We start from the raw sequence: 6,000 nt of genomic DNA, 5'->3' as shown, positions 1-6,000 counted from the left end.
TGTGACTGTACTTGAATGGTTGGTGAGATTGTTTAATATGTGTTTTGTGTTGTCAATGGTACCAGTGGATTGGGTTTGTGCATGTATTGTACCACAATATAAGGGTAAGGGAGATGTGCATGAGTGTTGTAATTCAAGAGGTATTAGTTTGCTGAGTGTAGTTGGAAAAGTGTATGGTAGAGTATTGATTAATAGGATTAAGGATAAAACAGAGAATGCAATCTTGGAAGTACAGGGTGGTTTTAGAAGAGGTAGGGGTTGTATGAATCAGATTTTTACAGTTAGGCAGATATGCGAGAAATATTTAGCAAAAGGTAAGGAGGTGTATGTTGCGTTTATGGATCTGGAGAAAGCATATGATAGAGTTGATAGGGAAGCAATGTGGAATGTGATGAGGCTATATGGAGTTGGTGGAAGGTTGTTGCAAGCAGTGAAAAGTTTCTACAAAGGTAGTAAAGCATGTGTTAGAATAAGAAATGAAGTGAGTGATTGGTTTCCGGTGAGAGTGGGGCTGAGACAGGGATGTGTGATGTCGCCGTGGTTGTTTAACTTGTATGTTGATGGAGTGGTGAGAGAGGTGAATGCTCGAGTACTTGGACGAGGATTAAAACTGGTAGGCGAGAATGACCATGAATGGGAGGTAAATCAGTTGTTGTTTGCGGATGATACTGTACTGGTAGCAGACACAGAAGAGAAGCTTGACCGACTAGTGACAGAATTTGGAAGGGTGTGTGAGAGAAAGAAGTTGAGAGTTAATGTGGGTAAGAGTAAGGTTATGAGATGTACGAGAAGGGAAGGTGGTGCAAGGTTGAATGTCATGTTCAATGGAGAGTTACTTGAGGAGGTGGATCAGTTAAAGTACTTGGGGTCTGTTGTTGCAGCAAATGGTGGAGTGGAAGCAGATGTACGTCAGAGAGTGAATGAAGGTTGCAAAGTGTTGGGGGCAGTTAAGGGAGTAGTAAAAAATAGAGGGTTGGGCATGAATGTAAAGAGAGTTCTATATGAGAAAGTGATTGTACCAACTGTGATGTATGGATCGGAGTTGTGGGGAATGAAAGTGATGGAGAGACAGAAATTGAATGTGTTTGAGATGAAGTGTCTAAGGAGTATGGCTGGTGTATCTCAAGTAGATAGGGTTAGGAACGAAGTGGTGAGGGTGAGAACGGGTGTAAGAAATGAGTTAGCGGCTAGAGTGGATATGAATGTGTTGAGGTGGTTTGGCCATGCTGAGAGAATGGAAAATGGTTGTCTGCTAAAGAAGGTGATGAATGCAAGAGTTGATGGGAGAAGTACAAGAGGAAGGCCAAGGTTTGGGTGGATGGATGGTGTGAAGAAAGCTCTGGGTGATAGGAGGATAGATGTGAGAGAGGCAAGAGAGCGTGCTAGAAATAGGAATGAATGGCGAGCGATTGTGACGCAGTTCCAGTAGGCCCTGCTGCTTCCTCCGGTGCCTTAGATGACCGCGGAGGTAGCAGCAGTAGGGGATTCAGCATTATGAAGCTTCATCTGTGGTGGAGAATGTGGGAGGTTGGGCTGTGGCACCCTAGCAGTACCAGCTGAACTCGGTTGAGTCCCTGGTTAGGCTGAAGGAACGTAGAGAGTAGAGGTCCCCTTTTTGTTTTGTTTCATTGTTGGTGTCGGCTACCCCCCAAAATTGGGGGAAGTGCCTTGGTATATGGATGGATGTATACTATATATATATATATATATATATATATATATATATATATATATATATATATATATATATATATATATATATATATATATATATATATATATATATATATATATATATATATATATATATATATAGTACGATACATAGGATGTAAGGTGGGGTAAATATATATATATATATATATATATATATATATATATATATATATATATATATATATATATATATATATATATATATATATATACTGTACTGTAGAACACCACAGGACTTGCAAAGCTTGCTTACCAGAATGTATGAAATATCACATGAGGTTGGGCTCAAGACAAATAGAAGAAAGACAGAGATAATGAGAAAGTAATATGCAATGGAAGATGAAATATCATTGGAAGGAGAGAGGATTAATGAGGTGGAATCATTTGAATATTTAGGAACATAGGATCTCTAATACAGGATCTTTATAATTTGACTTTAATGAAAGATTGAAAAAGGTAAATCCAACATTGGCTAGGTTATGTAAAATTTGGAAATCAAATCACCTGAAATTACATATAAAAATCAGGCTATACATCAGTTTAGTGAGATCGGTGTTACTGTATGGAAAGTTGTGGTATGATAATGAAATGATATCCAACAGATTTTGTAGATTTGAGAACAAAGCCCTCGGAAAAATATTAGGATTTAAATTGCAGAAGAGGCTTAGAAATAAAACTGTAAGAGAGATTACCTGATTGCCATATGTTGATGAGATCATAGCGAGGGGTAGATGGAGATGGTTTGGGCATGCTCTTTGCACTCCCCAAGAGAGATTAGTTCACCAAAATTTCAACTCGGCTCCACAAGGCAGTAGAAGAGTTGGAAGACCTAGGCCTACATGGCTGAGGACTATGAAGCGTTAAGTAAATGATGAGGAATGGAGAAGTCTTAATTTAAAAGCTTAAGGTAGACATGGCTCGCAAAATTTAACCTTAGTCCATTGCATCAATAGATGTAGGAATGAATATATATATATATATATATATATATATATATATATATATATATATATATATATATATATATATATATATATATAGTATACATATATTATATATATGTATATAGAGTATATATACATATAAATATATATATATATATATATATATATATATATATATATTATATATATACATATATATAATATATATATATATATATATATATATATATATATATACCCATGTATATAATTTATAAATATATATATATATATATATATATATATATATATATATATATATATATATATATATATATATACATATATATAATATATATATATATATATATACCCATGTATATAATTTTTATATATATATATATATATATATATATATATATATATATATATATATATATATATATATATATATATATATATATATATGTATATTATATATATATATATATATATATATATATATATATATATATATATATATATATATATATATGTATATATAGAGTATATATACATATAAATATATACATATATATATATATATATATATATATATATATACATATATATTGTGAAGAATATTTCTTCACTCTTCTTCTTCCTTTTGTATTTAGGCTCTCTACTAATACTGTAGTTACCCCTTAAACGTCCTCTCCTCCATTAAGTTTTCTTTACCAAAACATCGGGCAAAACTATTTCAACTAAACTTGACAGTAGCGTACGCCATGCTCGTGACGTCAGCGTAGATACGCTCAGCAAGGGCCTTACCCCAGCGTATGTAGGTACTCTCCTTAAACTACGTGGGTCTAGATGAATTACTAAACTGATTTGAATATCATTTTTAATGCAGCTTTTATTTCTCAGTACCAATTAAGGTCTGTTAGTTTTAAGATATATGCCCATCGCACAGCCCATTGCTAACTGATCATTAACTTTTAAACTCCCCTAGAGCAGCAAGATTTCTCTGAGTATTTTGTACAAAATCCTGCCTCCTATAAACTCCTTACAACAATATATCGCCCTGTTCTAAAGTCACCATATGGCACCTCCACTGGGTTCCATGCGCTCAACGTCCGTCACCTGTTTTGGAAAGGTGAAGCCAGGTGAGCGTGAGCCCTCTCGACCTTTTTGTCGCCCCGTTCGTTCGGAAGCCGTAGTGACCAACTGACCGGCTTGTCAGTGGATCCATGCACCTCTGGCTCACCCCCACCTCTCCCAAAACTTGACTCACACAGGAGTCCTGCCGGCTGGAGATAGAGAAGGAGAAGAGTCTGGGAAACCCTACTACCACAAGCGAGGATACTTGGGGTGAACCAGTCAAGAGTGCAAAGTGCAAACTGTGCAACGATCCAGTCAACAGCCATTTGAGGACAAAGACAGTATTCCAAGAAGTTCAGGTACCAAAAAGTGGCCACTTACTTTTCCCCATTTTTTAGTTTAGATTAACTTTTAACTTGATTAGGTTAACTAGCTATTACATACAGTATTTCGGTTTGTGTGCGGAGGGATTGTGTGTACTGTTTTTACATATTTTGGTTTTTGAGACTAGCACAGTCTCTGAGTTACATGGGCCACGTGTCCGACTCAAGTTCAATTACTAATTATTGCAGAAGACCACGTGTCTAAGCAACCATTTTTATTATTTTGAATTACTTTTTATTACATCACATCTTGTTTTGATACCATTTTTGTGTTGTTCAGATGTTCATTTCCTTAAATGTAAATTTGTAAAATAAATCAAGATTAGGTTAATTAAACCTCATCTTATTTTTACTTCCTCATTTATTTGATTGCCTATTGTGATAATTTAATCTCGGGACAATATACTTGAAAAAAGGTGTGTTAGCTAGGAACTAATATTAATCTATCTGCTTTGAAGGTAAAGATCCATATCTTTAAACTTAACTTTACTTTACATCACTGCTCCCATTTTTTGGTATGTCTCAAAACAGAGCCTGAGTGTAGATGACCTTCGACCTGACAAAGCTAGAGTAGGCCATTAAATTACTTTTATTCTCACGTGTGGAGTTCCCCGGCCAATGGACAGTACAATTTCCTTTATGCATTTAAGAGTGATGGTTAGTGAACTACGTCAGTAAAGTTATTAGCAGGGTGTTTGTGCCCTTAGTGAAAGTGCTCCTTATCCTCCCCTGTTGATCTCTGAGCAACTGACATAGGGAGACTTTCCTGGACTAAGTTCCCACTCAAACATTTAAATAAAAAAAGATTCTCCACACACACACACACACACACACACATATATATATATATATATATATATATATATATATATATATATATATATATATTTATATTTATATATATATATATATATATATATACATATATATATATATATATATATATATATATATATATATATATATATATATAATATATATATATATATATATAAATATATATATATATATATATATATATATATATATATATATAATATGTATATATATATATATATATATATATATATATATATATATATATATATATATATATATATATATATATCACTAACACTCGTGATTTCAATCAATGTAAATATTCCCCACGAATGGCATTTAATACCGAATTCTATCTTGGGAATATATATCCACTTGGAATTCATTTTATGGTAATAGCTTCTGGCCGGGTAGAGATTCAACCCCGGAGATAGCAGGCCAGCAGTTCAATGAGAACCTTCCAAAGTTGCCAGATCATCTTTTAAGAAGGGAACAGGAGATGAAAGAACGACTTGCCGCCTCCTTGTCTCATCAGAACTGTTTGGACATGTGTGCAGGCCTAACTAACGCCCCAGATATGTACATGGTCTTAGTCAAGTCCCACATGGGTACTCTTGTGAAGGACTAATATGCCTTTGTCAGGTCAAGGAGGATCTAAAGAGAGCATGTGTTCGCCGCAGCAACGGTGAAACACGAACCCAGAAAGCTGATCTCATCATGCATCTGGGGCAAAGACCTTTTCCCACAAGATGTGGTCCAAGAAGTCATTGCCAAAGCTGCCACGGAGAATAGGAACCTTCTCCAAAAATGGGGCATGTCTTCAGAGAGAAAATCCTCCTCAGACAGTGGTCCCCAGCCTAAGAACAAAAAGGCAAAAAGACCACATAGACCTGCACAACTTCCGGCCATGACCATGGCCATGGTGCCTCAAATGGTAGCCCAGCCATAAACCATCTTCCAGATGGTCCCTCAGCAGCTGGTGGCCCAGTTACATGTTTTTAACCCAGGTTTTGAGAGGCACACGACCACCTTTCGGCCCTACAAAGGTAAAAGCCCAAAAAAGAGGTTCCTCTGGAAAC

This window comes from Palaemon carinicauda, chromosome 1, assembly GCF_036898095.1.
Source record: "Palaemon carinicauda isolate YSFRI2023 chromosome 1, ASM3689809v2, whole genome shotgun sequence".
Classification (NCBI taxonomy): domain Eukaryota; kingdom Metazoa; phylum Arthropoda; class Malacostraca; order Decapoda; family Palaemonidae; genus Palaemon; species Palaemon carinicauda.
Note: the sequence above shows the minus strand (reverse complement) of the source record.